Source organism: Carcharhinus amblyrhynchos, chromosome 13, assembly GCF_965287045.1.
Source record: "Carcharhinus amblyrhynchos chromosome 13, sCarAmb.v2.hapA, whole genome shotgun sequence".
NCBI lineage: Eukaryota > Metazoa > Chordata > Chondrichthyes > Carcharhiniformes > Carcharhinidae > Carcharhinus > Carcharhinus amblyrhynchos.
In genome coordinates this window covers 2,169,322-2,194,717 of record NC_137336.1, presented here as the reverse complement: position 1 = coordinate 2,194,717, position 25,396 = coordinate 2,169,322, and the positions used below count along the sequence as shown (strand labels likewise).

The window sequence follows — 25,396 nt, the reverse complement described above, 5'->3', positions numbered from 1 at the left end:
TGGTCAGGAAGGCGAATGGGATGCTGGCCTTCATAGCGAGGGGGATTGAATATAAAAGTAAGGAGGTCTTGCTGCGGCTGTATAGGGCATTGGTGAGGCCGTAGCTGGAGTACTGTGTGCAGTTTTGGGCACCATACTTACGCAAGGATATTTTGGCCTTGGAGGGAGAGCAGAGGAGGTTTACTAGGCTGATGCCGGAGTTGAGGGGGTTGAGCTATGAGGAGAGGCTGAATAAACTAGGATTGTACTCGTTAGAGTTTAGAAGAATGAGGGGAGATCTCATTGAGACATATAAGATGATAAATGGGATGGATAGGATAGAGGTGGAGAGACTCTTCCCACTCAGAAAGGACAGTAGGACTAGGGGGCACAGCCTCAAGATAAAGGGGGGGCAGTTTAGAATGGAGTTGAGGAAGAATTTCTTCACTCAAAGGGTGGTGAATCTCTGGAATTCTCTGCCCGTTGAAGTGGTGGAGGCTGCCTCGCTGAATATTTTTAAGAAGTGGGTTGATGGGTTTTTGATAAGAGAGGAGATTAAGGGTTATGGGGAGAGGGCGGGAAAGTGGAACTGAGCCATGACAGATCAGCCATGATCTTATTAAATGGCAGGGCAGGCTCGAAGGGCTAGATGGCCTACTCCTGCTCCTATTTCTTATGTTCTTATGAAGGAATGTTTAAAAATTGTGAACATTTATGAGGCTTATACCTGATGAAGCCCCTCACACAAGCTCTGAAACTGTTGTGTTGCCATTAATTTTTAACTGTCCACATCGTGGTTTCTTCTTAGTCATCATCAATCCTCTCAGGTAAACGTTTATCATGAGAACTGCAGCTGGAGACTCCGAGCAGCTGTGTTCCCCTAGGCCTTCAATTTTGCATTACCTATCTCCACAGCAAAAATCTGATTCTCAGCTTCTCATCTGCCTCATGAACAATGGGTGACACAGTGGTTAGCATTGAGGCCTCACAGCTCCAGGGGCCGGATTCAGTCCTGGCCTTGGGTGACTGTCTGTGTGGGGTTTGTACATTCTCCCCATGTCTGCTTGAGTTCCCTTTTGATGCTCCAGTTTCTTCCCACTGTCCCAAGATGAGCAGGTTAGGTGAATTGGCCATGCTAAATTACTCCTTAGTGTCATGGGGATTAGCAGGGTAAATACATAGGGTTATGGAGGATAGTACCTGGGTGGGATTGTCATTGCTGCAGGCTTGATGGGCTGAATCACCTCCTTATGTACTGTAGGGATTGTATGATTCTAACTGTTTTGAATCCACGGTGGCACAGTGGTCAGCACTGCTGCCTCACAGTGTCAGGGGCCCAGGTTCGATTCCAGTTTTGGGTCACTGTCTGAGTGGAGTTTTCACATTCTCCCTGTGTCTGCATGAGTTTCCTCCGGGTGCTCCGGTTTCCTCACACATTCCAAGGATGTGCGGGTTAGGTTGATTGGCCATGGCAAATTAATCCTTGTGTCAGAGGGATTACAGGTTAAATATGAGGGATTACAGAAATGGGTGGGATTGTGGTCAAAAGGACACCATTTGATGGGCCGAATGGTGTCTTTCGCGCTGTAGATTCTATGAATAAATTCAAACTATTAAGTAAACCTAAAGGAAGAATATTTTGTCATTTAAAATGGGGACAAAACTTGTGTACCACAGTGCAATCACCTACAGTCTTCTGAGTCATTTTACCTGAAACATTACTTGATTTCACAATTCTGTGACATCATGCACAATGGGCTGGGAAATTATATAAGTATTTAACTTTTTTCATTCATTCATGGGACACAGATGTCAATTGCCTATGCTTAGTTGCCCTTGAAAAGGTGGTGATGAGCTGCTTCATTGAATCACTGCAATCCATGTGCTGTGGATTGATCCACAATACCACTGGGGAGAGAATTCCAGGATTTTGACCCAGTGCCTGTGGAGGAACATTTATCTGTTGCCCTTGTCCTTCTAGATGAAAGTGGTCATGGATTTGGAAGATGCTGTCTTGGCCTTTTGGCTAAGATCAAGTGTAGTATCGACATGCAGTGTTTGGTTGAAGTCATTAGGTTACATTTTAGCTTCATTTGAAGCAATTTTTAAAAGCGGCATCTTGACCTTAAGATGCAAATGAGATCAAGCCTTGGAGGAGGAGCTACACCTACTCCAATCCTCTTGGATTATGTAGACCAAGCCCAAAGCAGGAAGTGAGAGCGCTGTCTTGTCAGCTTGGATTGGGAATGTCCTAACTTGTTATGACTCTGAATTGGACTTGATTTGATTGAATTGGAATAAAGACTAAAAAAAGGATCTTTGGTGAATTACGGGAGTGCATCTTGTAGATAGTACACACGGCTGCTACTGAGCGGCAGAGGTGGAGGGATTGAATGTTTGTAGATGTGGTGCCAATCAAGTGGCTGCTTTGTCCTGGATGATGTCAAGCTTCTTGAGTGTTGTTGGAGCTGCACCCATCCAGGCAAGTGGGGAGTATTCCATCACACTCCTGACTTGTGCCTTGTAGATGGTGGCCAGGCTCTGGGGAGTCAGGAGGTGAGTTACTCATACTGTATTCCTAGCCTCTGAGCTGCTCTTGTAACCACTGTGTTAATGTGGTGAGTCCAGTTGAATTTCCTGTCAATGGTAACCCCAAGGATGTTAACAGTGGAGGATTCAGTGATGGTTACACCATTGAATGTCAAAGGGTGGTACTTAGACTTCATCTTATTGGTGATGGCCATTGCCTGACATTTGTGTGGCGCGAATATTACTTACCACTTGTCAGCCCAAGCCTGGGTATTATCCAGATCTTGTTGCATTTGAAGATCAACTGCTTCAGTTTCTGAGGAGTTGTGAATGGTGCTGAACATTGTGCAATCATTGGCGAACATCCCCAATCCTGACCTTATGACAAAGGGAAGCTCATTGCTGAAGCAGCTGAAGATTGTTGGGCTATCACAGTTATAGTGTCGGCATGGGGAAACCAAGACAGGTTGTTGGTGAACTTGAAGCTCTCAATCATTGATGTAGCCAGGGTTCTTCACTATCCCCGAAGGGCTCGAAGGGCTAGATGGCCTACTCCTGCTCCTATTTCTTATGTTCTTATGTTCTTATCTATACCTCAGGTCAGATCTTAAGAGTCTAATGCCCTCTTGAGTTACAAGATCACACAGTAGTGACTGACATTACAGAATTGTTACACTGCAGAATGAAGCCACTTAGCCCATCATGACTGCAGTGCTGCCTCTTGACGCAACCATTCGGCCTATCAAATTGGCGCCGACTCTCTGAAACAGTGTCTTACCCAAGCCCTCTCCCCCACCTTACCCCTGTACCCCCACATGTTTACCATGGCCAATCCTCCTAACCTAAACATCTTGGGGCACTAAGGGGCAGTTTAGCAAAGCCAATCCACCTACCTGACGAATGGCTGATGGAGTTTAATTCAGACAAATGCGAGGTGATGCATTTTGGTCGATTGAACCAGGGCAGGATTTACTCAGTTAATGGTAGGGTGTTGGAGAGAGTTGCAGAACAAAGAGACCTAAGGGAACATGTTTATAGCTCTTTGAAAGTGGAGTCACAGGTGGACAGAGTGGTGAAGAAGGCATTCGGCATTCTTGGTTTCATCGGTCAGAACATTGAATACAGGAGTTGGGACGTCTTGTTGAAGTTGTACAAGACATTGATAAGCCCACATTTGGAATACTGTGTGCAATTCTGGCCAGGTCACCCTATTATAGAAAGGATATTATTGAATTAGAAAGAGTGCAGAAAAGATTTACTAGGATGCTACCGGGGTTTAATGGATTGAGTTATAAGGAGAGACTTTTCTCTCTGGAGTGTAGGAGATGAGGGGTGATCATATAGAGGCCTATAAAATAATGAGGGGCATTGATCAGCGAGATAGTCAATATCTTTTCCCAAAAGTAGGGGAGTCTAAAACTAGAGGGCATAGGTTTAAAGTGAGAGGGGAGAGATAACAAAGTATCCAGGTGGGCAATTTTTTCACACAGAGGGTGGTGAGTGTCTGGAACAAGCTGCGAGAGGTAGTAGTAGAGGGGGGTACAATTTTGTCTTTTAAAAAGCATTTAGACAGTTACATGGGTACGATGGGTATACAGGGATAGGGGCCAAATGCGGATAATTGGGATTAGCTTCAGGGTTTAAAAAAAAACGGTGGCATGGACAAGTTGGGCCGAAGGGCCTGTTTCCATGCTGTAAACCTCTATGGCTTTATGACTGGCACACCTTTGGACTGTGGGAGGAAACCGGAGCTCCCGAAGGAAACCCACACAGATACGAGGAGAATGTGTAAACTCCACATAGACAGTGACCCAAGGCTAGAATTGAACCCAGGTCCTTGGCACTGTGAGGCTGCAGTTCTAACTACTGTGCCATCATGCCGCCCTTATGACTTGGCGTCATTCAACCTCTTTTCCCCATGTGCCTACACATTCTTTCTATTCAAGTAATCATCCAATATGGACATTAAAGCTCACAAGGTGCATTTGGAAGAATATTGGGAGTTATGCAGGTATCCTGGACAACATTTGTCCCTCAACAAACTGGTTGAAAAAGGCTGCACTGATTTTAATCACATTGCTGTTTGTCAGACATTATTGCACAAAATGTCTGCCACAAATACTCTTGACGTGGAGATGCCGGCATTGGACTGGGGCAAGCAGAATAAGAAGTCTCACAACACCAGGTTAAAGTCCAACAAGTTTGTTTGGTAGCACAAATTTTCAGACTGTGATGACGGAGCAGTGATCCAAAAGCTTATGCTACCAAATAAAGATGTTGGACTTTAACCTGGTGTACAAATACTCTTGAATCAATGCTTTGAGAGATGTGAGTGCTTGGGGAATATTCAGAGCGACAATGATCAAATGATCTTCACTTCTTTTACTTGCATCCGCTTCTCCAGAACAATGACACCGGTTTTGTGGACATCAGAAATATTTGTGGAATAACAAAAAATACTTGGGAAGGTAGACATGGGATAGATTCAAGATGTTTTACAAAAGTTTTCAAAGTTGAATGTGTTATTCTTGCTGAGGGAGTGGAAGAAACATTATAGAAATTATCTAAAGACTGGACACAGCAGCAGGAGAGTAGCCGAGACAATTTGGACAGACACATTAATTGTCAATCATCACTCAAAGTTGACAAGAACATGGAGAGCATCTTTACCAAGTAAAAGAGACAGCGGCGAATCGTAATGCAACAATCAGAGATCATTTTCAGCATCATCGAAGCAGATTGGGCAGAAAAGAAGAAAAATCAAAGGGAAAGGTTAAAGTACCAATAACTTACACAGAGGTAATCAATGATTTCTTTCTGAACAAGTGGAATGTCATTGCTATATTAGCAAAAATTATATCACAGCTACCTGCTCTGTAATTGACATGAACTGTGACGCACACTGCAGCTGATCCTGAGCGACACTGACAAATATGGATGACAGAGATGCGTGCGTGCATGTATTTGTGCTTTAATACATCTGCCCATCACCCAGCTGCTGCTGATAGCCCAACAGGAGGATTTGGTTTCTTGTGATGTTAAATCAAACTGGGAGATTTTGAATCTTGCACGATTCTGAGTCAACCCCGAGCACACCTGCGGGTTCTGAGATGTCAGGTTATTATTCTTCATTATTGTTATTATCAATTATTCTTCTTGTCTTGAATAATATTTTTTCCCATTGTCCTTTTTTGCCTTTTTGCAGCAATTCTGATGTCATTCTAATATCAGTCATGAGGCAATTTGTAAAACCTGTCACTGGGAACAGAGACCCCGGGACAAATTTGGACAGATCAGATAAAGTCAGCTTGGATCTCTGAAGACTGAATCCTGTTTGACATGACCCAGTTAAGGAGTTTCTCTGAAGAAAACATTAATTAAATAGATAAGGTTGTGCCAGTGAAGGTTGTCTAAAGAGACTGTAAGAGGACATTTGATAAATTTCTGTGCAAGAGATTAGTCACAAAAATTGGAGTGCATGAAATTGAGAGAACCTTGTGAGAAGGGTTTGAAACTGATTGGGAGGTGGGAGATTGGATAGGGATACATGCTCTAAGTGACCCAGTGTCATGGGTGATATTCCTCAGAGGCTTCAGCTGTTGATCATATTTACCAATGTTTTGTAAAAGGAAGAAAGCTTTCTACTTACTTCCATGTTTGATACTAAACTCGGAGAGACAGTCAGCACAACAGATCAGAGCAGGGAATTTCAACGGTACATTGACAGATGCAAAACCATGGTGGATGCAGTTTAATGTGGTGAAGTGTGACATCACCCAGTTTGTATCTACAGAAGACACAATTCTCAATAGTATTTTGTAAATGGTGAGAAAGCAGGCACTGTGAAGGAGTAAAGAGATTTCTGCATCTAAGTGATTGACAAACACAAATACCATTTAAAATGGCAAATGAAATTTTGGCTTTAATATCAAAGATCCTGGAATATAAAGAGGAGGAAGCTCTGTATTCATTACCATTTAGGAATGGTCAGATCCCATCTGGAATAACCCATTCAGTTCCAATAATCACTCTTCAGCTTTGCCCTTCACGGAAGCTGGAATGGGAGTGTAGGTGCTGGCAGTCAGGTTTACATGATCCAGAATAAAGCAGTCGATTAGGTCAGGACCCCATCCATTTGTTTTAACATGCACTCCATTCATCAGAAGCCAATGCTTCTTCAAGAGCATCGTCTAAATCCATAACCACTGCCAATGGGTGCACAAGGAGGTTATTACTTTTGAGGCCCCCTCCAATTCCGACCCATCCCGAATTGGATATATCGTACATATTTTCATGGTTACTGGGACAAAATCCTGGATCTTACTACATGGCTGCTTTCTGGAAGCATTTTCAGTGTACTGCCTGAAACTCTTCAAAAAGAAGGTCCAGCAATAGTCTGCTGGAGGGTAACTCAGGACAGGCAATAAATACAAGGACACAAGGACTGGGGGCAGCTGTGGATTGTGAGGAGGATTGCCAGAGGATACAGCAAGATTCAAATAGTCTGGAGACTTGGGCAGAGAAATGACAGATGGTATTTAATCTGGATAAACATGAGGTGATGCATTTTGGAAGGGATAATGCAGGAACGAAGGTTACAGTAAATGGCAGAACCCTTCGAAGCATTAACATACAGAGGGACCTAAGCGTACAGGTCCACAGTTCCCGGAATGTGGCATCGCAAGTAGATAAAATGGTAAAGAAGGTGTATGGCGTGCTTGCCTTCATTGGTTGGACATAGAGTATAAAAAGTTGGCAAATCTTATTGCAGCTGTGTCGAACTTTAGTTTGGCCACATTTGGAATACTGTGTATAGTTCTGGTCGCAACATTCTGTTTTTATTCATCTGGGAGACATGGGTGTTCCTGGCTGGCCAGCATTTATTGCCCATCCCTAGTTGCCCTGGAGAAGGTGGTGGTGAGCTGCCCTCTTGAATCTCTGCGGTCCATGTTCTGTGGATTGACCCACAATGCCATTAAGGAGGGAATTCCAGAATTTTGATCCTGTGATTGCAAAGGAACAATGATAAATTTCCAAGTGAAGTGGTAAATGCGGGCTCACTTTTAACATTTAAGAAAATCTTGGACAGGTACATGGATAAGAGGGGTGTGGAAGGATATGGTCCAGTGCAGGTCAGTGGGACTAGGCAAAAAAATGGTTCGGCACAGACAAGAAGGGCCAAAAGGCCTGTTTCTGTGCTGTAATGTTCTATGGTTCTAAGTCAGGATAGTGAGTGGCGAGGAGGGGAACTTGCAGGTGGTGGTGTTCCAGTTTATTTAATGCCCTTGTCCTTCTAAATGGAAGTGGTTGTGGGTTTGGTAAACGCTGTCTAAGGATCTTTGAAGAATTGCTGCAGAGGATCTTGTAGATAGTACACACTGCTGCTACTGAGCGTTGGTGATGGAGGGACTGGATGTTTGTGGATGTGGTGCCAATCAAGCAGGCGGCTTTGTCCTGGATGATGTCAAGCTTCTTGAGTGTTGTTGGAGCTGCACCCATCCAGGCAAGTGGGGAGTATTCCATCACACTCCTGACTTTTGCCTTGTAGAGGGTGGCCAGGCTCTGGGGAGTCAGGAGGTGAGTTACTCTGAGCCTCTGACCTGCTCTTGTAGCTGCTGTGTTTATGTGGTGAGTCCAGTTGAGTTTCTGGTGAATGGTAACCCCAAGGATGTTGACAGTAGGGGATTCAGTGATGATTATACCATTGATTATCAAAGGGCACTGTTAGACTGTCTCTTATTGGCGATGGTCATTGCCTGGCATTTGTGTGGCGCAAATGTTACTTGCCACTTGTCAGGTCAAGCGTGGATATTGTCCAGATCTGGTTACATTTGAACATGGACTGCTTCAGTATCTGAGGAGCTGTGAATGGTGCTGAACATTGTGCAATCATCGGCGAACATAATGGAAGATTGAAGTCCAATGGAAGATGAAGCAGCTGAAGATTGTTGGGCTGAGGACAGTCCCCTGAGGGACTCCTGTAGAGATGATCCTGGAGCTGAGATGACTGACCCTCCACAATCACAACCATCTTCCTATGTACCAGGTATGACTCCAACCAGCGGAGAGTTTGCCCCCTGATACCCATTGATTTCAGTTTTGCTCGGGCTCCTTGATGCCACACTCAGTCAAATGCAGCTTTACTGTCAAGAGCTGTCACTCTCACCTCACTTCTGGAATTCAGCTCTTTTGCCCATGTTGGAAGGAAGGCTGTAATGAGGTCAGGGTCTGAGTGACCCTGGAGAAACCCAAACTGGGCATCACTGAGCAGGTTATTGCTGAGCAGGTGCTGGGGATCGCGCTGTCAATGACCCCTTCCATCACTTTACTGATGATCGAGAGTCGACTGATTGGGCAGTAATTGGTCGGGTTGGATTACCTGAATGTGGAGAATTTGGAGAGGGTACAGAACCAGGATGTGGTCTTGCTTGGAGGGTATTAGTTATGAGGAGAGATTGGATAAATGTAGTTTGTTTTCACTTGAATGCCGAGGGTGAGATGTGACCTGATGGAAGTTTAGAAAATGATGAGAGGCGTGAATAGAATAGATAGCTGGAGTCTTTTTCCCAGAAATGTCAATTCTAGGGGACACAGGGTTAAGGTAAAAGGGGGAAAGTTTAAAGGAGATATAAGAGAGAAGTTTCTGACACAGAGGGTGTTAAATGTCTGGAATGCGCTGCCAGAAGAAGTGGTAGAAGGAGGTAAAATAGCAACGTTTAAAAGGTATCTTGACAGATACATGATTAGTCAGGGAATAGAGGGATACGGACCACGTCGAGGCGAAAGGTCTTTAGAAAGGCATCATGTGTCAGCACAGACTGTAGGGCTTGTTCCTGTGCTGTTCTGTTCTTTGTTCTTTGTTTACTGACCTTGTCAGCAATGGCCACGTCAAGAGAATGAATTTTATAAATGAAACATTCTTGAGTCACTTGAGCTAAAGCTTTGTTCGATATCATGTTTATTTCTCAGCTGCGGTACAGATTATAATGTGTGCAGAGATATGCTTTCAGAAATACATTGGCCTTTCATTAAACAGTAAGTCACAGAGCTATCATTCTGGATGATACGAATGTATTTCCACTCTCAGAAGCATTCAAAATAAACCAAAACATCATCAAAATATGCCAGATTTTCACCTTGGCTCATTTAACTATTACATTTTCAAGTCATTTAACTAATGGTTTTTAAAAAAATAAACATTTCACAATCTATCCAAAGATAATACTGCATCAAAAATTCAAATGAGGCCTGAATTTCAGCCTTAAATTTAGATCCATTTTCTTGCAGATATTTTCCCTTCGAATCCACAAACAGAATCACTCTGCCACCCACGGCAACGAGACTGTGTGGATGAAGAATTGTTTCACAATAAATTGCAATGAATGGAAATCTCCCCCTGCCCTGTTCAGTTAATTTGATTTGAGAACCTAATCAAGGGTTTTAATTTCCTCTGGGGAACATTTGTGAATGTGCTACATGTGTTCTTTAAACACAGTTAGCCTTATTTTTATATATACAAAATGTACAGTGCTGTTGTCAGGAATATGTTAATCAATGCATCACCACAGGAAATGAAAACTCCAAGAGCCTTCAAATTATAGCTTGAGGTAATGACGTTTGGTGACTGATTTTTATTATTGCAGGGAATGCCAGGAGCAGCACACCTACAAAAGCGGTGCCAACCTGGTGAAGCTACAAAACAGGACTCCTTGCCAAACAGCATAAACAGCAAGCGATGGACAGAGCTGAGCGATCCAACAACCAACGGTTCAGATCTCAGCTCTGCATTCCTTTCACACCCTGTCGTGAATGGTGGTGGACAATTAAACAACTCTCTGGGGGAGGAGGCTCCACAAATATCCCCATCCTCAATGATGGAGGAGCCCAACCTGTCCATGTAAAAGATAACGCTGAAGCATTGGCAGCAATCTTCAACCAGAAGGGCTGAGTGGATGCTCCATCTCAGCCTCCTCCGGTGGTTTCCAGTATCTCAGATGCCAGTCTCCAGCCAATTCGATTCACTCCATGTGATATCAAGAAATGATTGGAGGCACTGGAAAGTGCAAAGACAATGGACCCTGATAACATTCCAGCAATAGTACTGAAGACTTGTGCTCCAGAACTTGCTGCTCCCCTAGCCAAGCGCTTCCAGTACAGTTACAACACTGGCATCTATCCAACAATGTGGAAAATTGCCCAGAAAATTGTACACAAAAAGCAGGACAAATCCAACCTGGCCAATTACTGCCCAATCAGTCTACTCTTGATCATCAGTAAAGTGATGGAAGGGGTCATCGACAGCGCTACCCCCAGCACCTGCTCAGCAATAACCTGCACAGTGACGGCCAGTTTGGGTTTCTCCAGGGTCACTCAGACCCTGACCTCATTACAGCCTTGGTTCAAACATGGACAAAAGAGCTGAATTCCAGAGGTGAGGTGAGAGTGACAGCCCTCGACATCAAGACTACATTTGACTGAGTGTGACATCAAGGAGCCCGAGTGAAACTGGAATCAATGGGTATCAGGGGGCAAACTCTCCGCTGGTTGGAGTTATATCTGGTGCATAGGAAGATGGTTGTGGTTGTGGAGGGTCAGCCAACTCAGCGTCAGGACATCTCTGCAGGAGTCCCTCAGGGTAGTGTCCTCGGCTCAACAATCTTCAGCTGCTCCATTAGTGACCTTCCTTTTGTCATAAGGTTAGAAGTGGGGATGTTGGCCGATGATTGCACAATGTTCAGCAGCATTCGCCACTCCTCAGGCACTGAAGCAGTCAATATTCAAATGCAACAAGATCTGGACAGTATCTAGGCTTGAGCTAGTGGCAAGTAACATTCACGCCACACGAATGCCAGGCAATGGCCATCACCAATAAGAGATACTCTAACCAGCATGTCTTGACATTCACTGAATCCCCCACTGTCAACATCCTTGGGGTTACCACTGACCAGAAACTCAACTGGATTCACCACATAAACAATGGCTACAAGTGCAAATCAGAGACTCGGAATACTGTGGCGAGTAAATCACCTCCTTACTTCCCAAAGCCTATCCACTATCTACAAGGCACAAGTCAGGAGAGTGATGGAATAGTCCCTACTCACCTGGATGGGTGCAGCTCCAACAACACCCAAGAACCTTGACACCATCCAGGACAAAGCAGCCTCTTGATTGGCACCACATCTACAAACAGTCAGTCCTTCCACCACCAACGCTCAGTAGCGGCAGTGTGTGCTATCTACAAGATGTACTACAGCAATTCACCAAAGATCCTTAGATAGCACCATCCAAACCCACGACCACTCCCATCTAGAAGGACAAGGACAGCAGGTAAATGGGAACACCACCACCTGCAAGCTCCCCTCAAAATCACTCACCATCCTGACTTGGAAATATATTGCCTTTCCTTCACAGTCACTGGGTCAAAATCCTGGAATTCCCTCCCAAATGGCATCAACCCACAGAGCATGGACTGCAGTGGTTCAAGAAGGCAGCTCATTACCACCTTCACAAGGACAACTAGGAATGAGCAATAAATGCCGGCCAACCAGCGACACCCATGTCCCATGGATGAATGAAAAAAAAGGACAATGGAGAGTATATTTCTTCCACAGTCTCAGGGGTTTCTTTTTGTGGAAATTTGTTTGTGCATTATTTTGATGCAGTCTGATGCTGATTTTAATCAGGTTCAAGCACTTGAACAACTTCAGTGGAACCAACGCAAGCACAGAAGGCCGATATCTGCTGGAAGGCTAAATTCAGGTGTGTTTACCCTCTCATTCCTCCCCTTCCTGTTTTTCTCAGCTCTTCATCTGAATATTGTGGGAGGGATTCTTCGGCCTCCCAGCCTTGTGTTTATCGGCTAAGGGAGATAGTGTGCTGCTCACTGCCAAGGTCAATGGGATTTCCCATCAATGTCACACCCCACGCCAGTGGGAAACCCACGGAAGGGGACGATCTATCAGCAGGACTGGAGAATCCCAGCAACATGAACTGCCAGAAAATTCCTTCCATCACTCAGAAGAGAGTGAATCAAAATTTGGTCATTTTGATAACCAGACGGCTGGTGGAAAGAAACACTGAGAGCTCGCAGGGAGGGCACAGGAACCGCTGGGGGGAAATGACAACTCAGCTTGAGACTGGGAGACATAGACAGGTTAGGTCACGCATTGGTTTTAAAACTCATTCACGGGATCATTGGCTAGGCCAGCATTTATTACCCATCCCTAATTGTCCCTTGAATAGATGATGGTGAGCAGACGTCTTGAACTGCTGTAATCCATGTGGTGTAAGTCCACTCACAGTGCTGTTAAGGGGGGAGTTCTGGCATTTTGACCCATTGGCAGTGAGGGAAGGTGATATATTTCCGGATCAGGATGATGTTGAAAATGTCACCTATATTTTTGAATTTTTTTTCACAGGATCACACTTTCTGTTTCCATTTCAAGCAGATTTTCCTCTCACCATAGACATTGCTGTCAATGCAATGATATAAATTTAAGCATGCAGCAATTAGTTTGCAGAAACTAATTTTGATTTGATTTGATTTATTATTGTCACATGTATTAACTTGCAGTGAAAAGCGTTGTTTCTTGCGTGCTATACAGACAAAGCATACCATTCATTGAGATGGAAATGAGAGAATGCGGAATGTAGTGTTACAGTCATAGATAGGGTGCAGAGGAAGATCAACTTAATGCAAGGTAGGTTCATTCAAAAGTCTAACAGCAGCAGGGAAGAAGCTGCTCTTGAGTCAGTTGGAATGTGACCTCAGACTTTGGTATCTTTTTCCCAATGGCCATTCTCTCCTTTAGCTATCTCTGGACCATTAGAATAGGACTGAATAGCTGGAGAAATGATAGGGCTGTTAAGAGCGAGAATGAGGTAGTTTGTAAGGGAAGTGTGTAAACATGATGCAGATAGGAGCTTAGAGATTAGCAGATTATAGTGACGTAAAGGAGGATGCCATGATGAAACAAGTTGTGGTATCTGGAATAGGGGAAAGATATTAGTTAAAGTCTTTCCTGGTGAACCAGGATTCACCCCCTGGAGGGTGGGACTGTATAGAGTAATAATGACGAGTGATAATGTGCTTGTGAGGACATTCAAGGAAGAGGGCATTGGAAGCACTGGTCACGACAAAACATTTTTAACTATTGATCTTGTTTTACAGAACAAGCATTGACCACCCAGTGACAACAGGACTGGTTATTTGTTTAATTTACAGAATGTCATGGGAGCAGAGAGAGCAATGGGAGCAATGACACCATTGAAGGGAATCTGATACACTTCAACCAACAAGGAATACAACACCTCACACGGAACACTGAATGTGACAGTGGCAGAGTAAGTGTCTTTAAACTGCAGTCTGGGTCTGCTGCTGCTGGGGCACGGAAAGCTGAGAGATCTGACAGATCCAGTCTCATAGCTCTCCTGCTCATTAGCTCATCCTTTCATCCTGTTCGGCGTTGCTCGAAATCTCAAGATACTGGACACTAAGTCTGTCCGATCTCACCCAGTATCCCGAATGGCCTTAGCTAGTATTTCTTCAATTATCAATTCATTCTTTCAACCATCTCTGAACCTTATGGATGGGAGGGAATGTGGAATTTTTGTTTCCTCCCGAACCATTGACATGCTTCCTCAAGTACTTGAGTCAGCATAATTCCGTAAGATTTTGGGTGGTCATGGATTGTTGTTGTTCATCCATCGTCATTGTTGAGGACCTCAACATACAGGACGATGATGATGATGGTGTCAAAACTAATGCTTGATTTGAATTAAAGTGAGGGAGAGTTGCGCAGCATCAGCTTCACTCTTCCCAATTCCCATCTGGATCCAGTGGCAAAACAAGAGTCAAGATGGCTGGAGGTGGGACTAGGTGCAGTGGATGACCAAGACGTCTCCTATATCTTTTCCTGCGCTTCGCGTTCCACGACGCTTGCAGAGACCGCCTTCTTGACCATTGGACCTTCCATTGGTCTCTTCCGCTCAATCCGCCGGACTCTGTCTTCACATGCTGGGGTAGACATCTCCCTATCTCACTGAGGGTTGAGACGTGTCAGCTACCCTCACCCGGTTTAGCCGGCTTGTCGAGTCCGTTGCCCGGGATGTGGCCACTGTCGCGTGCAAACAGCTACGGGGAGCCACAGGTGAGAGCTGAGTCCCAGGTGGGGACAAAGTGTGGACAAATCACCCTGAAAGGACGTGACATGTTCCGTCACCAGAAGTACTATATCTTCCTGACACCCCATATACCCTAGTCATAGATAAGAACAAGAGTGGCCCTCAGGTCAGGGTGTTTAATTGGGTGAGGGCCAATTACATCCAAGTTAGACAGAAACTAGCATATGTGAATTGGAAGTGGCAATTTGGCATGTGAGAGGCTTTTAAAGGCATGTTGTTTGTAGCTTGTGAGTTTACTATCAAATAAATCGGTTGGACTTAAACCTGGTGTTGTCAGACTTCTTACTGTGAGTGTAGTGCAGGACAGGTATGTCCCTGCAAAAACGAAGGATAGAAATGGCAGGATTCTGGAACCATGGATGGCCACAGAAATTATAAGCTTAGTCAAACAGGAAAAGATGCTTAGATGCTTAGTTCTACATATCTAAAAAACTGACAAAGCCTTTGGGAATTATAGTGAAAGTAGATCATAGAAGCCCTACAGCACAGAAATAGGCCATTCAGCCCATCGTGTCTGCACCAACTACAATTCCACCCAGACCCTACCCCCATCCCTACATATTTTACCCACTGATCCCTCTAACTTAAGCATCACAGGACATTAAGGGGCAATTTTAGCATGGCCAATCAACCTAATCCGCACATCTCTGGACTGTGGGAGGAAACCGGAGCCCCCAGATGAAACCCAAGCAGATACGTGGAGAATGTGCAAACTCCACACACACAGTGACCCAAGCCAGGAATCAAACCCAGGTCCCTGGAGCTGTGAAGCAGCAGTGCTAACCACTGTGCTACCGTGCCGCCCACTTAAACATGGAATTAGGAGGGCTAAAAGAGGCCATAAAGTGTCATGAACAAACAGGGTCTAGGAGAATCCCAAGGATTTTTATGTATATATTAGGAGCAAGAGGGTAGCAAGAGAAAGAATAAGTCTACTCAAGGACAGTGGAGGGAAGTTGTGCATGGTGCCACAGGAAGTGGGTGAGATCCTTAATGAGTACTTTGTATTGGTATTCATTAAGAAGGACATGTTGGATGTTGAGGTCAGGGATAGGTGTGTGCACGCTCTAGGGAATGTCAATATATTGAACAAGGAAGTGTTGGGTATCCTAAATTACATTAAGATTGACAAGCCCCCAGGGCCGGATGGAATATATCCCAGATAACTGTGGGAGGCAAGGGGAGAAATAGCTGAGACTTCAATAAATACCTTCACATCCTCTTTGACCGCATGCGAGGTTCCAGAGGACTGGAGAATAGTCAATGTTGTTCCCTTATTTAAGAAAGGAAGTGGGAATAATCTAAGAAATTATGGTGCGAGTGATGGGGAAGCTTTTAGAAAAGCTATTGAGGGACAGGATATATGCACATTAGGAAGAAAATGGACTAGTTAGTGACAGGAAGCATAGTTTTGTGTGGGGAAGGTCATGTTTCACCAACTCGAATGAGTTTTTTTGAAGAGATGACAAAGAAAATTGATGAGGGAAGGGCTGTGGATGTAGTTTATATGGACTTCAGTAAGTGTTTGAGAAGGTCCTACATGGCAGACTGGTACAAAAACTAAAATCACATTGGATTCATAGTGGGCTGACTAGGTGGATACAAAACTGACTTGGTTCTAGAAGACAGAGAGTAGCGATGGAAGGGTGTTTTTCAGAATGGAGATCTGTAGCTAGTGGTGTTCCGCAATGATCAGTGCTGGGACCTCTGTTGTTTGTGGCATGTATAAAAAATCTGGAGGAAATTGCGGGAAGTCCGATTAGTAAGTTTGCAGATGACATGAAGGTTGGTGGAGTTGCTGATAGTGCCAGGGATTGTCAGAGGATACAACAGGATAGAGATAGATTGGAGACTTGGGCACAGAAATGGCAGATGGTGATTAATCCAGATAAATGTGAGGTGATGCATTTTGGAGAATCAAATTTAGGTGTGAATTATACTGTAAATGGCGGAACTCTTTGGAACATTAACTGACAGAGGGATCTGGGCGTGCAAGTCCACAGTTCCCTAAAAGTGGCAATGCAGATGGCCAAAGTGATTAGGAAGGCATACCTTCATCAGAAAAAAAGTTACTTCAGTCAAAAAGTTGTGAATCTTTGGAATTCTCTACCTCTGGAGGTTGTGAGTATTCCAGGAATGAATATATTTAAGGCTGGGATAAACAGTTTTCTGGTATTTGCCTTCATCAGCCAGGGCATTGAGTATAAGAGTTGGAAAATTATGCAGCAGCTATATAAAACATCGATTAGGCCGCATTTGGAGTATTGCGTGCAGTTCTGGTCACCACATTACCAGAATAACATGGAAGTTTTGGAGAGGGTGCTGCTTGACAAGTCCTGAGGCTGCTGCATCACCACTTCAAAGAGTTTCCAGCCCATCCAGCTGTGACAGTGCTTGCTGTGCATGCACCAAGACCCAAAGTCAGCATTAAATCCCAAGGTCAGTACTCTGACCGGGGTGCATGCTGAGGGTCCAAGCTTGGACCCCGTGAGCAACAACAGCCCCCACCCCGCCCCCCCCCCCCCCCCCCCCCAACACGTTCACAACCCCACCCAGCTCCCCACAATCCACACACTCACATCCTCCCCGATCTGAAACACAACACGACTGCCACAAAACCACCCTCTCCAGGCAGCATGGAGAGTTTGAAAGCAGAGACTGACCTCCTCGCTCACCCTCACTGATCAAACACCCGAATCTGACTTTTAGAGCGAGGTGATTCCCTGTCCGATCTGGCTGCAGTGAGCGGGGTGGTTAAGGCGAGTGAGTGGGGTTGTTTGGGAGTGAAGCTTACTCACGATATTGTGGTGAATACAAAAAAAATGCAAATTGACATTTCGCCCATTTTGTGGGCTTCCGGTTGCACTGAATATTTTTCTTGGTAAAATGGGAATGGCTGTGGAAACAGGAACCATTCCTGCTCGTCACATCGCCCCTGATTTTACAAATTTTCCTGCCACAAAATGGATATGATGAGGTCATAAAATTCCCCCCTAGACCTTAGCTTGTCTCCTCCTGCACCGTTCCAATGTGACATAGAATAAGCAGATTATCAAATTCAGTTCTCTTTAAGCTTTGTAAATTGTCTTCCTTTTACCTTAACTTTGGTTCCTATTTTGTCTCATCATTTTACATTAACGTTAGTGACTATATTACCTGATTCTGTTTGTCTGGAGAGATGTTAAAGTCCAATAAAATATTCTCATAACTTCATTCAAACTGAAATCAAGCATCTTTATTTGATTCCGGGCATCAATATATTTTTGCTTGCTTCTTCTTTATCTCAGATTGCACCAATTCAATCATAACTTGTGATTAATTTGCACATTTTATATTTTAGAATTGTCTCAAATTTGAGTGATAGAGCTGTGGGGCTGACAGATTTCCATTAATATTTATTTCACCTCAGCTTTGAAATAAACTCTGTTCTTAAATTCATAGGAACTACCTACACGGTATTTTGATTGTTTTCTTAAAACCTCTTTAACTGTCAAATATTCTTTTTCAAATTGTTTTTTCAGAAAACCAACTCATTTGAATTAAAATTAATTCATCAATTCCAAATCCATGTCCAGACTTGGTGAGTTTTAAAAGTTGGACGCTCATTGGTCAATATCTCTGGGTGGGCGTCGTGACACCACCACTTTTGTTTTATTTTTATTTAGCAGGAAGACCATCCAGACTCATCTTTATTTAACAATCTTTCCCTCTGAGCTTCTTCCTCAATCTCAAATTTTTTTTTTTCTTTTTTTGTTGTGCCAACCTTGTCAGGAATAACTCTTTAAACCTCAGAACCAAAATGAGTGATGTTAGTGCTTTTGGTTGTTCTATTTTAAACTATCGAGAGGTCTATCATTAAAACTCGAGATCAGGTTAATTCCCCAGAAAGAAAAGCCCAAAACAACGGTAAGACAAACCTGTGAACATCCACATAAAACAACCAAACACACTGATTCTTACAGCTCATACATTTCAAACAGTTAATTCTGAGCGTCTTCTCGCAGTGATAGCCTCTTGAAGAGACAGAACAGTACAAACTCACAATCCCTTGATTAAGATTAAAATAAACATTCTCCTTCATTATAACTCAACTTATTCCATTGCCTGGTTGTTGATTCAAAATCTCAAACACATTCTCACCCACACATATTACCAACGGCAAAATATTTGTTCTTCATCCGGGAGAGATGTGAAGCATGATAAATTCCTTATACTTATTCCAAATTCTTCTCGACCAAGCTTAACATTCAACATTTAATCAGTACTGTTGAGTTTCCACAAATTCACAATTAAACTTTACGTTAAATAACTTAGACACATAGGCAATCATAGACACACAAGTTTCCGGGTGATTTACAACAAATTAACTGTCTGCTGAAATGGTCAACTTTTCTAGAACCTTCAATGGGGTGGGGAATGGGTGGAGTAAACACATCCCACACAGCTGTGTCATTTTATAAACTTCTCTAGTTCTATTTTCTTCTATTTTGCTCAAGTTTAATCTATCCAGTTCATCATCACCAATTCCACATTTGTTCCTTAAACAAATTTGAAAGAAATACTTTGTGAAATGTGTTGTTAATCTCAACTATTTTCGACTCAGGTAATTTGGGAAGTTCCAACTGGACTGCTGCCGACGATACCAGATCGCAAGTGTTATCTCTGCGTTTTGAGAACAAGTTGGTCTTTCAAACTCAAACACAGTTTGAGCTTCTTGAACAGAAATTCATAGTAATTTCAAACGAAATAAGGTTTAGTTTTCTATTGCAGCCCTGCAGCCCATGAGATATTTTGTGGCCATTGCCACTTTCCACTGATTTGTGTCTGCATGGTCAGTATAATTGAAGTGATTTGTGTGTAAAGCAAGGATAAGTGAAGTGAGGTGGGTGCTGATTACTCACAACATTGACTGTGAGAGTCGTGTGCTCCCTGTGTCCAAAGTCTAAATATTTCCTTTGTTTTTACCATACAGCTGTCAGGGACAGTTCTATTGATATATCAATGATTAAATATTTTCTATAACTCATGATGAGATATTCAGTGTGTATTAGATGTATTTAATCTTATTCAGGGGGTCGTGGCTGGGGGACAGATCTGATTTCAATCTTGTGGCCCACTGAGATGAAGGTAGGAGCACTCATGCGGATCACACACTAGCCCAGATTGCCCATCACTGAGCCCTCTACAAAATAATACTAATACTTCTCTTCAGTTTGAAACAGATGATGGTCTTATCCTTCCTCTGTTAGAGCATTCCACAACCCGCTGACTCTCTGTTTTAACAGAATGCCAAGCCAGATGGTACAAAATGAATCGAGATACAAAAGCTTTGCTGGATGGCTGGTTTATCACAGAATGCAGTGTTACATTTCTGTTTCCAACTAACCAGTGAACCCAGTGTCCCAGGAGTCACCTTTTGTACTTTTTATTTTTGAGCAAAGTAATGAGTAAATATTGCTGAATAAAGAGAGATTCTTTTGTCAAAGATTTTTGTCTTGCACTCATCAAGACATTCGCAAGAATACAATCTAAGTGAATTATACTTATACTGTATGAGAAGAGTGTGTGTGATTGGTCACTCCAATCTGTTCAATCTCACCCTGCATAAATGCACACTTGATCACGTGACTGTGTTTCACTTTAGCATTATCGACGGGTGGAACTTTCCCATAAATTTGACTGAAGGTTGGCAGTTAACCATCAATCATCATCAACTGGTGTCTTCTCCATGATAAGGCAATGGCACAGTGCTTTTTCCAACCAATCAGGAAAATTAGGCGCAGTTAGCATCATAGAGTCAGAGAGGTTTACAGAATGGAAACAGGCCCCACGGCCCAACTTGTCCATGCTCTTTTTTTTATAAGCCCGCATTTGGCTCATATCCTTCTATACCCATCGTACCCATGTAACTATCTAAATCTATTTAAAAAATAATATTGTGTCCATCTCTACTACTATCTCTGGCAGCTTGTTCTAGACACTTAGAACCCTCTGTGTGAAAAAATTGCCCCTCTGGACACTTTAGTATGCCTCTCCTCTCACTTTAAACATATGCCCTCTACTTTTAGACTCCGCTACCGTTGAGAAAAGATGTTGACTATCTCGCTGATCTGTCCCACTCATTATTTTGTAGATCTCTATAAGATCACCCCTCAGCCTCCTATGCTCCAAAGAAAAAAGTCCCAGTCTATCCAGCCTCTCCTTATAACTCAAACCATCAAGCCCTGGTAGCATCCTAGTAAATCTTTTCTGTACTCTTTCTAGTTTAATAATATCCTTTCTATAATAGGGTGACCAGGATTGCACACAGTATTCCAAGTGTGGCCTTACCAATGTCTTGTACAACTTCAACAAGACACCCCAACTCCTGTATTCAATGTTCTGAGCGATGAAACCAAGCATGCCGAATACCTTCTTCACCACTCTGTCCACCTGTGACTCCACTTTCAAGGAGCTATGAACTTGTGCCCCTAGATCTCTTTGTTCTGTAACTCTCCCCAACACCATACCATTAACTGAGTAAGTCCTGCCCTGGTTCAGTCTACCAAAATGCATGACTTTGCATGGGTGCTATTCGGATTGGCGGATGGTGACTAGTGGGGTGCCCCAGGGGTCGGTGCTGGGGCCTCAGCTATTTACCATTTATATAGATGATCTGGAGGAGGGAACCGAGTGCAGGGTGTCGAAATTTGCTGATGACACCAAGATTGGGGGAACGGCAAATTGTGCGGAGGGTGTGGAGAGTCTGCAGAAGGATCTAGATAGGCTGGGCGAATGGGCCAGGAAATGGCAAATGGAATTTAATGTTGGCAAGTGTGAGGTGGTCCACTTTGGTAGGAAGAATGGTAGGAAGGACTATTACTTACGTGGCGAAAAACTGCAGCAGGCGACGGTGCAGAGGGACCTCGGGGTCCTTGTGCATGAATCGCAAAAACCCAGCTTGCAGGTGCAGCATGTGGTCAGGAAGGCGAATGGGATGCTGGCCTTCATAGCGAGGGGGATTGAATATAAAAGTAGGGAGGTCTTGCTGCAGCTGTATAGAACATAGAACATAGAACATAGAACACTACAGCACAAACAGGCCCTTCGGCCCACAAGTTGCGCCGACCACATCACCTACCAACCTACAGACCTATCTATAACCCTCAATCTCATTAAACCCCATATACTCATCCAGAAGTCTTTTAAAAAACCCCAGCGAGTTCGCCTCCACCACCACTGACGGCAGCCGATTCCATTCACTCACCACCCTCTGAGTGAAAAACTTACCCCTAACATCACTTCTGAACCTCCCTCCCCGCACCTTAAATCTGTGTCCTCTCGTAGCGACCATTTCAAACCGGGGAAATAGCCTCTGAGAGTCCACCCTATCTATTCCTCTCAACATTTTGTAAACTTCTATCAGGTCGCCTCTCAACCTTCGTCTCTCCAGGGAAAAGAGTCCCAGCTCCCTCAACCTAACTTCATAAGGCATGCCTCCCAGTCCAGGCAACATCCTTGTAAATCTCCTCTGCACCCTTTCAATAGCTTCTACATCTTTCCTATAGTGAGGCGACCAGAACTGCGCACAATACTCCAAATGAGGCCTGACAAGGGTCTTATAAAGTTCCAGCATTACCTCCCGACTCCTAAACTCAATCCCTCGATTAATGAAGGCCAGTACACCATACGCCTTCTTGACCACCTCCTCCACCTGCGAGGCCGATTTAAGAGTCCTGTGGACCCGGACCCCAAGATCCTTCTGCTCCTCAACACTACTCAGACTTCTGCCCTTAATAGTGTACTCGTTCATCCCGTTGGTTCTGCCAAAATGGACGACAACACATTTATCCGCGTTGAAGTCCATCTGCCACTTCTCCGCCCAGTCCTGCATCCTATCTATGTCCTGCTGCAACTTTTGCCATCCTTCCAGATCATCCACAACACCACCGACCTTCGTGTCATCAGCGAACTTACTTACCCAATAGGGCATTGGTGAGGCCGCAGCTGGAGTACTGTGTGCAGTTTTGGGCGCCGCACCTGCGCAAGGATATTTTGGCCCTGGAGGGAGTGCAGAGGAGGTTTACTAGGCTGATACCGGAGTTGAGGGGATTGAGCTATGAGGAGAGGCTGAATAAACTAGGCTTGTACTCGTTAGAGTTTAGAAGAATGAGGGGAGATCTCATTGAGACGTATAAGATGATGAATGGGATGGATAGGATAGAGGTGGAGAGACTCTTCCCGCTCAAAAAAGACAGTAGGACTAGGGGGCACAGCCTCAAGATAAAGGGGAGGCGGTTTAGAACGGAGTTGAGGAGGAACTTCTTCACTCAAAGGGTGGTGAATCTCTGGAATTCTCTGCCCGTTGAAGTGGTGGAGGCTGCCTCGCTAAATATTTTTAAGAAGCGGGTTGATGGGTTTTTGATAAGAGAAGGGATTAAGGGTTATGGGGAGAGGGCGGGAAAGTGGAACTGAGCCACGACAGATCAGCCATGATCTTATTGAATGGCGGGGCAGGCTCGAAGGGCTAGATGGCCTACTCCTGCTCCTATTTCTTATGTTCTTATGTTCTTATGTTCTTATGTCTAAATTAAACTCCATCTGCCATTCGTCAGCCCACTGGCCCAATTAATCAAGGTACTGTTGCAATTAGAGATAACCTCCCTCACTGTCCACCATGCCACCAATCTTGGTGTCATCTGCAAACTTACTAACCATTCACATCGTTAATATAAGTGACAAATAACAGTTGTAACCACAGAAAAGAGACCCAGTTGGGTGCAATGACTCTCTCAACAGTCTGCTTCCAGGATCAGTTTATCGGCTACTTGACCAGAACCAGGAACAGACTAATGAGGATGTCCTCCAGTCTGCCTGCCATCCTCTGTGCCAGATGACTAAAAAATAAGTAAGAAGGTGAGTTGTGTAGAGGATGTAAGAAGGATATAGAAGGATACATACAGTTCAATTGGGCAAAGATCTGACAAATGGAATATAATGTGGAAAAATCTGAAATTATCTGTATTGGCAAGAAAAATAAAAGAGAATCTTATTCGCTAAATGGTAAGAGAAATGTTACTGAGGCCCCAGCAACTAATTAGAAAAGATCATAGAGTGTTACCTCTTTTTTCATTCGTTGGATGTGGGTGTCGTTGACTGAACCTGTATTTTCTGCCCAATCCTAACTGTCCTTGTGGGCAGTTTAAGAATCAACCACATTGCTGTAGTTCTGGAGTGACGTGCAGGCTAAACCAGGTAAGGACGGCAGATTTCCTTCCCGAAAGGGCTAATGAGTTTTTGCGACGATCGACAACAATTTCATCATTATGTTTATATATTGAATTCAAACTACACGATCTGCTGTGGTGGGATTTGCACCTGGCTCCCCAGAGAGTTACCCTGGGTATAGAGATGACGGGTCCACTGGCAATACCTGGGTGCCACTGCTTCCCTTATTGCAAAAGGAATCAAATACAGAAGCAGAGAGGTTATACAATGAATTGAGGGGACATCATATGGAATACTGTGGGCATTACTGGCTTTCTTAATTAAGAGAGGATGAAAATGTGTTGGAAGTAGTTCAGAGAAAGTTTCCCTTATACTTGGAATGGTTGGGTTGTCACATGAAAAAAGGTTGAACAAGCGACCTTTGTATCTGTTGGAGTTTTGAAAAGTGGAACGCATCTTGCTTGAAACATATAAGATCCTGTAAGGTTTTGATAATGTGAATGTGGGAAGGATAGCAGGGATTTTCCACCCCCATTTCAGTGGGTGAGAATAGCAGCGGGCACAGAGCATCCAACAGGAATTCCTAAACAGATTTTATACCATCAGCATTTCCCATTTTGATTGTCCCTGCTCCCCTGCCAATGATGTGATGGGTTTGCCACCATGAAAGGTCAAGAGGTTGACCATGCAGGATAATATCATTATTTGATATACCCATTCTAATATCACCCATGTTGGAACACCCACCCGCCACTCCCCACCCCCCCACCCCAACAGCTGATGTGACATCACAACGACTGTCCCAATACAGCTACAACACTGGCACCTATACAGTAATGTGGAAAATTGCCCAGACATGTCCTGTACACAAAACATAACCTGGTAAAGTTTCATCCCATCAGTCTACTTGCGATCATCAGCAAAGTGATGGAACGGCTCAGCAACAATGCTATCAAATGGCATTTAATCAGCAATAACTTACTCACTGACGCTCAGTTTGGCTTCTGCCAGGCTCAAAGTGGTAACAAAAAGACAAAAACTTTAAAAAAAAATCAAATTAAATTGAAATAATGTTCCCAGATTTGATAAGAACGTAAGAACATAAGAAATAGGAGCAGGAGTAGGCCATCTAGCCCTTCGAGCCTGCCCCACCATTCAATAAGATCATGGCTGATCTGAAGTGGATCAGTTCCACTTTCCCGCTTTCTCCCCATAACCCTTAATTCCCTTGTCTATCAGAAATCTATCTACCCGTGACTTAAATATATTTAACGAGATAGCCTCCACCACTTCAACGGGCAGAGAATTCCAGAGCCTCACCACCCTTTGAGTGAAGAAGTTCCTCCTCAACTCTGATCTAAACTGCCCCCCGCCTTACCATGAGGCTGTGTCCTCTAATTCTGCTATCCTTTCTAAGCGGGAAGAACCTCTCCACCTCTACCCTATCCATCCCCTTCATTATCTTGTATGTCTCTATAAGATCCCCCCTCATCCTTCT

At 43.9% G+C, this 25,396-nt stretch overlaps 1 pseudogene; it reads left to right on the top strand.

Annotated features, from left to right (window-relative positions):
• Positions 1 to 1,985: 1,985 nt before the first annotated feature.
• LOC145352049 (U2 spliceosomal RNA) lies at positions 1,986 to 2,161 on the top strand (annotated as a pseudogene).
• Positions 2,162 to 25,396: the final 23,235 nt, after the last annotated feature.